Raw genomic sequence first — 14,151 nt, forward strand, 5'->3', positions numbered from 1 at the left:
CTTTGTGCCCTGTTTCTGCCTAATGAAAAATGCCTACCCCAGTGGTACTGCCTGGCCAACTTCATTATAAGAGATAATAGTTTCTTTATTTCCCAGATTCAGAAAATGGAAAGGTGTTAGAATGATCAGGAACGATGCACTAATTTAAGCTGCATCTCTGCATCTACCCAAAGGTGGGCGTGGTGCCACAAACACAGGTGCTGCAAATGAGAAACAGCTCCTCCCACAGTTGCCTTCAAGCTGCTCTTAAGCCCACCTTCCAATCAGTTTGCTAAGCTATCAAGATATGACTGGCCAAGGTACTGCTCACCTCCCTTTCTCTACCTCAGAGTTAAGGGAGGTGAGGCCCCACAACTCTTGGGGGGTTGTGATAAGAGAACATGGAGCTGGCCTGATTCTTAGGGGAAAGATAACCCAGGACGATTCTTGACTTCAGGATACAGCACCCTAGCTTATGCGATGGTGAGTGGACTTGGCCACCAGTTTGGAACAAGTTCACCTGGGGAGTTTACCATTCCTGCTTATTCTTAAATGCTCTTCTATAGGCTATCTAGAAATGTACATTAAATCTAAAGGCAAAGGGGAACTGGAAATGTCCATCAATAATACATACATCGTGTTATATTCTCATAATGAAATATTACAGAGCAATAACAGAGGATGAATTAGTGAGAGATGCAACAACCTGAATGAATTTCACACTGGTGAAAGAAAACAGAGATCACAGGACTTTATATGAAGTTCAAAAACATGCAATGAGGTCCTGATCTAGTAGCTCCATTGGTTAGAGTGTTGTTTGATATGCCAGGGTTGCGGGTTTGATCCCTGGTCAGGGCACATACAAGAAGCAACCAATGAATGCATAAATAAGTGGAACACAAATTGATGTTTCTCTCTCTTTCAGCAAGCAATTAAAAATAAATACAGATGACAATTTTCAAAAACTCTTAGAAGTCAGGGCAGGAGAGGGATACTACACTGCCTGGGAAGTGAACTCTTTACAGGGGGTGGGGAATGGTCTATATGTATATTTGGATAGTGGCTACATGAATTATACAATGGCAAACATTTATTAAATTGTACCTTTGGCTTTCCCTCCTGGGAGCACGCCCTTGCCTTTCCCTTCCCTCTCATCTGTCACCCACGTATATTACTTTTTTTTTTTTTTTTGTATTTTTCTGAAGCTGGAAACGGGGAGAGACAGACAGTCTCCCGCATGCGCCCGACCGGGATCCACCCGGCACGCCCACCAGGGGTGACGCTCTGCCCACCAGGAGGCAATGCTCTGCCCCTCCGGGGCATCACTCTTTTGCGACCAGAGCCACTCCAGCACCTGGGGCAGAGGCCAAGGAGCCATCCCCAGCACCCGGGCCATCTTTGCTCCAATGGAGCCTCGGCTGCGGGAGGGGAAGAGAGAGACAGAGAGGAAGGAGAGGGGGAGGGGTGGAGAAGCAGATGGGCGCTTCTCCTGTGTGCCCTGGCAGGGAATCGAACCCAGGACTTCCGCACGCCAGGCCGACGCTCTACCACTGAGCCAACCGGCCAGGGCTCCACATATATTACCTTTGCCTCTCTCTCTCCTAAGCTCCGAGGACCCTTCTTTTGCCTCTGTAACTTGTTTCCTGTGCCCATTTCTTCTAGCTTTGTCACTTTCTAAAGAAATTTTCTCTTATAACTTGAAATAAAAGGTGTACATTTAAGGTAAGCTCACTTAATGTACTTTATATATCAATTAAAGAAACTAAAATGAAACCAAACAACAAAAATATTAAAGCAATGGAGGAGATACTCAATGACACCTAATCCAGCAAGCCCTATCATTTAACCCCTGGGAAGCTTTCTTACCTCCTCTGTAAGTACATTCTTCTGGTTACCTACTTCGACTGTCAAATTAAATTAGATGAAACAGAGTGGGGTGGTTGATCAATCTCATTTGTTAAATGTATGCTCGGCAAAGGCAACACTGTCAATCTCAATGAAATTAGGGTTTGTCAAACTAAGGATCTGACTCTTTTCTTTTTTTTTTTAATAAAAGACAGCTTTCTGCATTTAGGACTCACTCTCAAATATCTCTCTAGCAGCTGTATCAGCCTATTAGTCAAGGGCAGGCATCCAGCCAGCTGTTTGCTGAATTTGACTTCCCTATATATGATTATTTCAAAGGTTGTGTATATGTTAATTTACTACCTGGTTGTTATTTAAGAGGATTTTATTACATCACTTTATGTTGATTTATTCTTTGTCCTCCTCTGGGAAATTCTGGATGCTAAAGCAGCCAATGGCAGGGTAGCTCTGGGTGAGTATGAGACTTCAAAGAAATCACTGTTGTCATTTTTCAAATTAAAAAATGAATACACGGTGGCAATATGTTTTGATTGGACAGGATTATGATTGCCATTGTCTGGAGCTAGAAGAAAGAAATGGCTTAAACAAAAATTGTTCATGTGAAAAATAAAAAAAAAAAGGAGAGAAAGCAAGTAAGAGAGACACCCACAGCATGCCCTATCTAAATTACTTGACAGTAACAATATCCAGTTGGTGAATTTCACAACATTTAGGTCTTAATAATTTGATTCAGTTTACTTTTTTCCTGGGGCAGCCTAAAGGCTTAACTATTTTATTATAAGGCTCTGCAGTTTCATTTGCTTTGGGTTATATGGGGCCGACAGCGTCCTAAAGCTGGAATAATATGGGAAGAGCCTGAAACACCTAGAGGAGAAAGAAGGAAGTTGTGAAAAGGCACGGTTAGACAGGCGAGATGGCCCAGCCAAGGCAGCTGTAGCAGCGGAGGGGGGAGTCCTCTGAGGGAGGCTATTCCATAGGAGTAGTTACAGACAAGGACTGGCGCTGCTTCAGGGAGGAAAGTGGTGACAGGAAAGGGAAATGGCAGAGAACCATCGCAGAGGAGACCTGGGGGGATACCGCCCTGATAAAAGCACTTCTTGGCCTTCAAAGGGACACTTCAGTGCCTCCTTTACTTTTCTCCAGCATAAGTGTGAGGCTTCACCCACAGGTGCTCCTGTAGGAGAAAAGAGTGACTCACACTCCAAATTGTCAGTGAGTGATCACCACTGTTCTGCTCAAATGTCACATCCAGGCACCCTCTTGCTGCCACTCAGAAATCTGTAAGTGGCATAGTGGAGTCAGGTACTTCCCTGACCTACTTTTGTCAGAGAGGGGAGGCTTCTAATTCTGCAATCAGTGAAACAGCAAAACAATTAGAAACTGTTTGGTGCTGTGCCAGATCAACCCAGGCAAATACAGCCCTGGGGAAAGGTTAATAGAATATAACTTAAACAGTTTGCATGTCTCTAAATATGTGGATGACGGTGAGAAAAAGACAATAGGGGATCCTTTGGAATCCAGAACACGTCTTCCTCCTCCACCAGCCCAACCCTTGGAGAGTGAGTTTATCTGGCCCTCAAATGCCCCCTCCCCCTACACACACCCTTGCTGCTCTCACTGCGTTCTCCCACAGATGAACTGTTACCGTATTTGCAATGTGACACCCTACTTTCCCTAATGCCTCCAGATCACCCCAGCCCCAAGGAGATAGGTTTGTGCGTTTATTCCTGCAGAACCTCAAACTCAAACTCAAGTCACCCTATGTTATATGGCATTATAGTTCTCAGTGGTCACCAAACTCCACTTTCCTCCTTTTTTCCCTTTCTTACGTTATGTGGAAAAATACCCTTCCAAGAAAAGATTAGAAAGAAACTGGACAAACTGCTTTGTGCATAAGGATTTTTCTCCCCAAAAGGATTCATCTTAGAATTCTTTTAAAAATGTTCACAACTACATTACAACTGCATTTTTGGAAATAAAAAAAAAAAAAGAGAGAAGAAAAGAAAAGAAAAATTCATTCAGGTATCTTAGGACCTCAACAAATAAAAACTTTGATTTTATTGTTTTGTTTATTGATTGATTGTGGAGAAAGGAAGTGAGAGAGAGGCAGAGACATGGGTTGTTCCACTTATTTATGTATTCATTGGGTTCCTGTATGTGCCCTGACCAGAGATCGAACCCACAACCTTGGTATATCAGGACAATGCTCTAACCAACTGAGCTATCCAGCCAGGGCCTATTGTTTTATTTTTTAAGGATACAGCATATCATAGCAGAGATATAATTTGTTTTTTTCCTTTTTGCTCTGGAGTTTATAATAAGTCATTTTGGGGGGACTTCAGAAGGGCTTGGAATCCCCTTAAAATGTAACGCCCAGCCCCATTCCACGTCCTCACCCCCATATCAGTGAGTGTTTGAAATGATTCCATTGAGTATCACTTCTCGGCCTTTTGGCTAAGATCACATGTAGTATCTATTCTTCTCAGTGATGATCCCACTTACCCACACCTTTCTGTGGTGTTACATCTACCCTGCACAGTATGGAGAGCGATACTGACAGGCTGGGAGCAATGGGATGAAGGCTCTCTGCCTTCACTGCAGCTTGAAAATTAAATACTATTTATTACTGTTCTCCCTTGGGTCAGCCACTCATCTCAAACTTTTCCACAGCCAAGAATCCTGGAGGCGGCTTGGCTGAACCCCTAGGTGAGGCAAATGGTGCCATAAAATTTGCAAAATTCTCAGACAAAATTAATGTGCTAGAGAACATTTTTTAAATTTCATGTTTCAATTACAGTTTACATTCAAGACTACTTGATTAGATTCAGGTGTACAGCATAGTGGTTAGACCACCATCTACTTTACAGAGTGATCACCCTGATAAGTCTAGTGCCCACCAGGCACCGTACATAATTACAATAGTAGAGTCTGTATTCCCTGTGCTCTAGTTTATATCCCAGTGACTATCTTTGTAAGTACCAATTTGTATTTCTTGATCATTTCACCTTTTACCCCCCTCCCCTATGGCAACTATCAGTCTGTTCTCTGTATTTATGAGTCTGTTGCTGTTTTGTTTGTCCATTTCTTTTGCTCTTTCCATTCCACCTATAAGTGAAATCATAAGGTATTTCTTTTTCTAGGTTTGACTTATTTCACTTGGCATATACCTTCTAGATGCATCTATATTGTCCAAATACTATTTTTTCTTTTTTATGGCCAAGTAGTATTCCACTGTATTATGTACCATACCTTTTTTATCTATTGATGGATACTTAGGTTGCTTCCAAATCTCGGCTATTGTAAATAATGCTGCAGTGATCACAGGGTGTATATATTCTTTTGAATTCGTGTTTTGGGTTTCCCAGAGATCATTTTTTCTTATGGAGGTTCATGGCTTCAATCGGGATTCTCCTCCACCAAAGCAGGCCTTGAGACAAAGACCGAAGTGCAGATAGTTTTGAGGGAGGAGGTCCTAGATTACTCTGGTGTGGGAGTGGGGGATGTGAGTGTGGAAGTGTAGGCAGACCTCCCAAGGTGCTTTAAAGAACAGGTCCCTGTTGTGGGCAGTCACAGATCACTTCCACTGACTTGAGGTGGGGTAGAAGCTCTGATGTTTATCTCCTAACTGTATTGCAACATTGGTTGGGGTCTTCCCTGGGGCCACTAACTCCAGCACCTCTTATTTGCCCAACACTGAGCCAAGCATGCTCCCATGCATGGCTAGAAGAGAAGTCTTGTTGTCAAGAGCCACAGGGGGTGGCATTGAGCTCATGAGTAGGTAGAATGCGTGACAGGGACATAGGGGTTGACTTCTAGAGCTTCTATAAAGAGAGGATCAAGATTTAGGTGCTGAAGACACCGAATTATCTGAAAGCAACCACTGTGCAGGTGCAGGTCTGGTCATTCCTCATCATTCTCTGAACAGGCCATATTTTCCCCAAGGTCTGAGCTCCCTCAAAGTAAATTGGGTATCTTATGCAGTTTTCTGAACCCAGACAGTACAGGAACTCCCAATGAGAAAATCTTGAAATTGGAGCCCAAATCACAGCTCATAGACTATAGCAGCCAGCAGCCCTTCCAAAGGCCCCAGTATACCCCCAAGGAGCAAGTTTTACACTGGGAAACCTGGCTCCATAAATATTATGATCTTCATAGATGATGCCCATTTCGCAGCAGAGCTCTAAGTCCCAGAGAGCCTGCCACTCACCCACATGTGATGCCCTCTTTTCCCAAAGGCAGAGAAGAAGTCAGATTCAAGACAAACTGCATGGAAGTCAACTGCTTCATTCTTCTTGGGAAACTTGCTGGAGTAAGTTGGTGGCTTTGTTGTTGTTTGATTTTTGCAAGCTCTATCTTTGTCAAATGCTATGACAGGCTACACTGAGACAGCTCTACATATGGCCACCAAAAGACATGTTCAAGAATGTTCATAGCAGCTTTATATGCAATAGCCCCAAACTGGAAACCACCCAGATGTCTGATAGCAGAACAGATAAACAAACTCAGATACATCCATACAATAAGATACTAAATAAGAGACTACACCGCAATGAGAAGACACGAACTGCTGATACCTGTGGCGACATGAATGGATCCTAAAAGCACCATGCTAAGTGAAAGCAGCCAGGCACAAAAGACTGTCTACTGTATTATTCCATCTCTATGAAATTCTAGAAGAGACAAAATTAATCTGTGAAGGCAGAAGTCAGAATCATGGTTGCCTTTGGGGGATACTGACTGGGAAAGGGCTCAAGGGAGCATTAGGAGTGCTAGAAATGGATCCAATTTTGATCTGAGGGGTGGGTACATGGATGCATTTATATACACGGAAAAATTTGTCAGCACTTACGATTTGTGCACTCCATGCACTTACTGTATTGGTATATGTACCTCAATAAAAAGGTAAAATAGAATAATATTTTTTAAAGAATATTAAACAAAATAAGATGGCTCTAGAGAACGCTGCCTACTTCTCTATCTCTGCCAGGTTATGCTATGAAACATAAGTGAATCCTAGAGTTTAGCTTCCTAAAGGAGAGAACAGTCTAGATGGTTTTCTTGGATGAGGCTGGCATTTTTGCCACAATAAAACCCAAACCCTAAAAAGCAAACAAACAAAAACAACAACAACAACAAAACCCCAGGAAAATCTCTAAGTGAGCAGTGTGTAGCCTTTAGTAGGCCACATGAGTGCCTCAGAAGATTTAACTGGTGCCCCTCAAACATATCCACACACAGTACACCGAAACATTACCACTATGACACACCCCATATCCCCACACGGTCACAAACACACAGAGCACTGCACACATTCACTATACACTACACATAAAGAGCACACTGACATACAAAACCATATCACGGTGCACAGACACACACACACAAATAGGAGATGCTCATAACACACACACACACACACACACACACACACACACACAGCAGCCCTTGTCACAGATTCAGCTCTTCGTGCTCCAGCACTGTCTCGGTGATCATCTCCCTCCTGCTGCCAACCACAGCCACTGTCATCATCATTATCATCATCGCCATCGTTCCAGTAACATCCCTCATGGACAGGACGTCTCAGAAAGCACACAGCTGTGCCCACAGACAAAGACATCTGCCTAGAGCTGCCTGCTCACCCCGAAAGCTGTCCAGGCACATCAGATTTATGCCTCGTTCTGAGGAGCGAGTGTCCTGCAACCTTCAGCTCAGCCTCAGCAAACACCTTGTGGCAACAGATGTATATCCTCTTCTCCCCTTCTGTTCTGGCCTAGTGGCCACTGCCCCTCCTCTGAAAGGAAGTCTTGCTTCACTTCATAGTAAGGGACAGGGTCTTCCCTGCAGCCCCAATCAGCCCTGGCCTTCCAGACAACACTGACCTCATTATGAGGAGGCTGCAGAGAAACCAGCAAACAGAGTGAAGATGCCTCATCACTATTCATCTTTGCATCGAGCTTGGCGCATACCTGCATCATTCTAAAATCCTAGAAACTATTTCTTTCACTGTTCTTCATTATCTTAACTTAAAGAACTAAACCCATCAAGTCCATTTCAATATCTGTTGACCATCTGAACCTTCTATAACAATTGGTTTCCACATGTGGAAGACAGTAAAACATGCCCATCATTGTCCTCACAATTTCTTAGGATTCAACCAAAGATTGAGAACAATCTAAATGACAACCAAGGGAGAACTGGTTAATTATTGCAGATCATTATATAGTCACTGCAAAAGATGACACAGATTGGTATGTCCTAACATGGAAATAATGTCCAGAGATTAAGGGGAAAAATAAGTGAAAATAATCATGTCACAGGAGAGAATAAAGATTTTGTATACACAAAGTGAACTAATTTTTGTTGAGTGTGTGTATATGTTAAGAACTTAAAGAAGAAACCCAAGCTTGGACCAGTCTTCTCTAAGATTACACAGGATTGTTCCTTTGTTTTGGATGTGTAGCAAGCCTGGGGTTTTGAACTGTCGGCCTCAGAATTCCAGGTCAAACCCCTAACCACTGTGCCACCACAGGTCAGGCACAAAGATGTTTTTTTCTAAGGGCACACCACTGGCTACCCACCCATTCTTTATAACCCTTGGAGTAGTGAGTTTTTTTTCATGCTCACTGACCCCTGGGAGTAAGATTTTTTTTCAAAAAATGAAATTAGTTCCAGTTAGTTTTATTAACTTAAAATCATGTTTGTTTGATAGCCAATTTATGGAAACAAGAGGAACATACACTTGCCTTTTTTTTTACACATTTTTAAAATACATCGTTCGTTCTCTGGATGGTCAGGAGGCATGAGGATGTACATGAATGTTTGTACTATTCAAAGGGTTAAAGTCATGGGTTACAGATACTCAAAGGTAGATGGATCTTGAAGCCAGGCAGACCTAGATGAATAGTGGGTCCAGCATTTTCCAGCTGTGAGCCCTGGGATTGTGACTTTGCCTCATTAAACCTTCCTTTCCTCCATCATCAACAAGCATCATTGACAACCTACTCAATACCACCCTCTGTGCTAACCCTGGGGATCATCTTAGTGGACAAAGTACTCACTCCCTTCCCACTTGGAGTTGTATCTACAGCTATAAAATGAGGGTAACTTTGCAGGCCAACTGAAAGGATTATTAACCTAAATGAGTCCTGGCACACAAAAGGCCTTTAGAAACCATCAGCTACTTTTTAAAAACACCTGAGGAGTATAACTTAGGTAAGACAGGCTGCCTAAGAAATCACACTTGTAATGGCTCACTAATGGAAGCTTATTTCTTGTTTATCTAACAGTCTAGGGTGGGGCTCCAGACTAGGTACTTCTGTTTCATGCAATGATCCTCCCCGGGCAGAGGAGGCTCTGCCACCTTCCAAGGTTAAACTGGGACTCTCTCCATCCCAGAGAGCCAGTGGATGAAAAAAAAGAGCATGGAGGAAAACCTGGAAATCTCTTATGATTGGGTCAGAGGTGCATGCATCATTTCTACTCATATCTTATTGGTCAGAACTCAGCCACACGAATTGCAAGGGAGGCTGGGAAATGTAGGCTGGCTGGGTGCCTGGGAAGATGAACAAAACAAGTTTGAGGAACTAACCAGCAATTGCTGTCACAGTGAATTAGAGGAAGAAACACACCCCAGTGTCTGTGTGTTTACTTGTGTCCAGTTTGCAAAAAGCCAAAGCTCTGAGTTCTGAAGCTCTTCTTGGTTGAACTTTTAGTTTTCTAGAAGAACTTAACCTCTTTTTTTTTTTATCAAAGTTGTCTTGCCACCATCTGAGATATTGCTAAAAAAAACAGCACCAGTCTCCATCTCTTTCACAAGATTTGATATGCTGTCAAAAATAAATGCCAACTCATCAGATTGTATGTGAAAGAGAAGCCAACAGACATATATCTCAGACTAAAGGCTGTAGACGGGAACTTTACTTACTGTGCATACATTGTCACACCTAAAGGACCTAATGTGCCAGCCAGCGAATCCATGGATTTAATCATGGGAACTAAGAGGAAATACTATTTTTTTTCCTTAAGCGAGTGCTTTGCAGAACCAATACTTATGTGCCTGTCTGTTAGAAGCTTACCTTATAGAGCCAAAGAGCCAGAGATTAAATTCTATAGTTTGGTTTGTTTTTGTCATCCAGAAGATTGCAGAAAGCCCACAGCTGTGGTTGAGATAAGGCAAGAAGTGTCCAACATGATATTATTCATTCATTCATTCATTCATTCACTCATTCAATATATATTCAGTGATTCCTCAATTCCTGGATTCCAGGTTGAAGATACCAAGATGGAAGGCCCATTCACTCTCTAGTGAGGGAGTCAGCGACTGGACATAGTTACAATGCAAGAAGACACATGCTACAGGGGAAGCATGTGCAATGGTGGTGGAAGTGCAGATTATTAGAAAAGCCACTCGTTCTTATCCATTTCTGATTTTCTTGGCACAGAAGCATAAAACAACTCATCTGAAAGTCTCCTACACTGATTAGATGAACTGAATGGAAATGCAAAGAGAAAGGTAACACTGGTGCCCCTAAGGTTCCTTATATTGTCATTGGAAAGAGCAGTGCAAAATACTAATAGCTACAGATTTTGGACACCTCCTGTGTACTAGGCATCGTGCATACTTGTCATTCATCTTGCTAGGCAGGTATCACCACTGTCCATTTTACAGATGGCATTTCTGAGGCCCAGGAAGATTAAGACACTTGCCCCCTTATGTAGTAATCTGCAGTCCTGGAAATGTGGTTGGTTTGACTCCAAAGGTTGGTTTTCACTGCCACCCTTCACTGCCTCCTCACATGGAAGATCAAGGGAAAGTATATCCTGGCAGACAGCGGTGGGGAACCTATGGCTCAATCAGACTGCTTGGGAAAGGCAGCAAAGGATGGAGGAAAGAGGTGGCCTCAGGAGTCAGTGCTTACGTCTTGGAAGTAACGTGTGAATAGACTCACCATTCATTCATCACTTCAACAATATAAGCAGTGGCTAAGTTCCGGGTGCTGTTCTGGGTGCTGGTGATAGAGCAGTGAACAAGAGAGAGAGTGGGGGAAGCAGTAGGAGAGTGGGGACTAAATATACCCCAAATTTTTGTCACATATGAGAGGTAACAAAATAGATACCTATTCATTCTTGATATTGCTAATTAGAGAAACGTATGCTAGAGAATTGGGGGGGAACAATCAATTTAAGCACAAGACATTCAATTGTGGAATACAGTTTCCAAATCTGGAGAAGATAAAGGATAGATGCATAGGAAAAAAGACTCTTAAGGACATAAACCAAACACAGTGATAGTGGTGATCTTTGGATGGCAAGGCTAAAAATGATATTCTCTTTTTATTCTTTTATATTTGTAAATTTTCTAAAATAAGTATGTATTACTTTTATAATCATAATCATAGAGAAATAAAATTTACTAAAATGTTAAAGAAACTAAAGCTCCCAAGAACCTGAATCTTCCTCTCCCAGCATTTGGGCAGTAACTGACAAGCCAGACACACAGGGTGATGGCTCGCTCTTCTCGTCATGCCGAGTGATATCTTATTTCAACATACTGCCTGATTATCTCAGAAATCACTCACAGGGGTAGCCACAGGAGGAAATATATGCTCATCACTGAGATATTAGGGACTGAATCCTGAAGCTTAATTTTTCATTAGGGCATTGTGCCATTTTTCAATTAAGACAGGTTCAATCTTTTTTTTCTTTCTTCTTTTTTTGAAAAGTGCTGATGTATAAAACCCCATTTCCTTCCTTAGCACAGTGACCTACGGATTTTACTTTTAATTGATTTCCATGTGCTCCTAAGAGTGGCAGAAAAACTGGGCTGATGAGCTGTGTTGCCACAGTCTTCCTGATGCTGGTAAGGAAACAGCTCTGTGAGAACAATGCTTTGGAAAATCTGTGAAACCCAACGGAACACACCTAACATTTGTATGAAAGGGCAGGCATCACTCACAGAGGCTTTGATAGTGAGAACAGAGCCTGCAAAGCCATCCAGCCCTTCAGCAATGAATGTGCCTGGATGAATGGTCCAGGTCTCATTTAGAAGTGAAGGAAAATTTGTCTATAATTTTTCCATATAGTGGATGCATTGCATTCTCTTTTTATGGAAAGTATTTTCTGTGTTTTTGAATGAAACAAGATTGCCACCATCCCCTCCCCCACCAACTATCAAAGCTAGAAGTGAAAATACCCTCACTCTAATGAACAGAGTCTGGGAGGGGCTTACGTTTAACATAAGATTCTGTTTCTTACTAGAAATAGTGTTTCAGAAAAAGTAGAAGGAATGATAGAAGGACCACAGGAAACATCTGTGTGTACAATCAGGCCAGCTCAATAGGAATAAATATGCATTATGTATTATGAAGTTCTAAATATTTTTATTAACACAGTTTGTTAACCAAAATCTGAGAAATAAGGTTCTCTAAGAGTCCCCTGTTAAATGCTTTCTTCAGTGTTTTATTTTATTCTTAGGAGAGAAGTAACTCTGAAATCTTATCTTAGATTTTAGCAATGAGTTTCCTATTAAAAGTCATTTCTTTTCCATCTCAGGCTGAACAAAGCTCTGGGCCAAGGGGGTTAGAGAATTTGTTTCATAAAACTGACAGCTTGGCGAGCATTCAATCACTCGGCACTACACAGCCCAGAACAAATAAGTCCTTTTCTGATGCTGCTCCAGACACATTACAGTGTATGTTCCATAGCTTTATTCCCGCCTTCATCCTGCTTGCCTCCTGCAGCAACATGGAAAGGGGGCGGAAAGCACATCGAAAACTACAACAAAACTGAGGAGGAAGTGATATTAATCAATTACGCTTTCATTGGAAGTTGGGAGAAAATGAGCATGTTGGACATGCTGTTTTAGTGGTGGTACCGCCTTCCTTTCCAGAAGGACAATACTTTCAGGGGACTCTCGGCCATTTTGTTGTCCTGTCCTCAATGCTTCCGGACATGTGTCTTTGCAATATCCAAAGGCTTTAACGGGGCAGATAAGGCTAGCTTGGTGGCTGCCTTTGGCAGAAGCAGTGCCTAGGGCAGGCAACTGGCTTGCAGTCTGGGCATCGTTCTGGGTAGCAGAAAGCAGCTTTCCCCAAACCCTGCACCAGCAGAAACTTCCAATTTAACAGGCCTAACTCAGAGCAGCCAGGGAAAGGAAACCCTTACAAAATCTCTGCTTTCCTCCCTAATAATAATAATAAAAAAATACAAGAAATTTTTTTGGGGGGGATTACTCATACACAAAGCTAAGACTGAAAAATTCTTGTGTGAGACACAACTGATCCATGCTGTTGGAAGATAGTGATTGCTGTTGGTGAGAGCAATGCAGAGGGTGTGGGGCAGGGCTGCAGGGGACTGGTGTGGCCCCTGTCTCCATCAGGATGCTGGTGACGTGGGTGTGCTCTTTGTGAATGAGTTTCAAGCTGTCCACTTACTAATACGTGTACTTTTCTGTATGTATGCCAGAATTTGAGACAAAAATCTGAAAAGTCTGTGATACATAATTTCTAGGAGTTCTCCTATCCATATAGCTGGCTTTAAAAATCATTGCCAAAAAACCAATAAACCATATCTGCCCACAGCTTCAACTTCTGACCTATTGAAAGTGTATGTGAAATAGAAAGCCTTTTAAAAATGCTGATACTATTACTTAAGTGTTTATCCACCACGTCCTTTATGCTTGGGAAAGAATATACTGTAGGCAATTCTGCTACCCATTCCTCATAACATGACACAGATGGGCACAGAGAAACGACAAAACTCATTTGCGCTCCTGGACTCATGGCAGGAGTTGGAGGTTCTTTCCAAAGACCCAAGTTCCATTTGGGGTCTTCCTTGCTCTTTTACTATCACTGTCTGAGCCACATGGCCAGAGGAATCTCATCCTTACTTTTTTCATCTTCTTCTATTTTTCCCTCTTTTATTTCCCCGCACCGAATTCCTCCTTACTCCTGCTGCTGCATGAGAATGGACTTTGATGCTTTTTTCATGTCACTGGTGGCAGATGAGTGTCACATTATGCTCCGTTCTCTCTGCATCTCTGCATGTACCTGAAGGTTTGTGCCAAGCCAACACTTCACAGGAAAAATCTGTTTATTTGGCTTGCTATTCAGGACTCTTCTGTCCTACCACTTACAACATGATGTCTGCTTACTTACAGATGTTTATTTTGCAAGAAAAATAGTTGGGGTGGGGTAGGGTGGGGAAGGGAAGCTTTTGAAGACAAAAAATGTATCATTTGGTTTCAAAGATTTATGAATAAAGGCGGGCTAGGGTTAGTTTGCAAATTAAGATTTGAATGGTCTACTG

The 14,151-nt window shown here is 42.3% G+C and overlaps 1 protein-coding gene and 1 non-coding gene across 3 annotated transcripts in view; one reads left to right on the plus strand and one right to left on the minus strand.

Annotated features, from left to right (window-relative positions):
- RAI2 (retinoic acid induced 2) overlaps window positions 1-14,151 on the minus strand; it is a 71,870-nt gene that overhangs the window by 42,034 nt on the left and 15,685 nt on the right. The window lies entirely within an intron of this gene.
- On the plus strand, window positions 4,280-4,467 carry LOC136386552 (U2 spliceosomal RNA). The gene has a single exon (XR_010747932.1). It is a non-coding gene; the product is annotated as a U2 spliceosomal RNA (small nuclear RNA).

This window comes from Saccopteryx leptura, chromosome X (assembly GCF_036850995.1).
Source record: "Saccopteryx leptura isolate mSacLep1 chromosome X, mSacLep1_pri_phased_curated, whole genome shotgun sequence".
Classification (NCBI taxonomy): domain Eukaryota; kingdom Metazoa; phylum Chordata; class Mammalia; order Chiroptera; family Emballonuridae; genus Saccopteryx; species Saccopteryx leptura.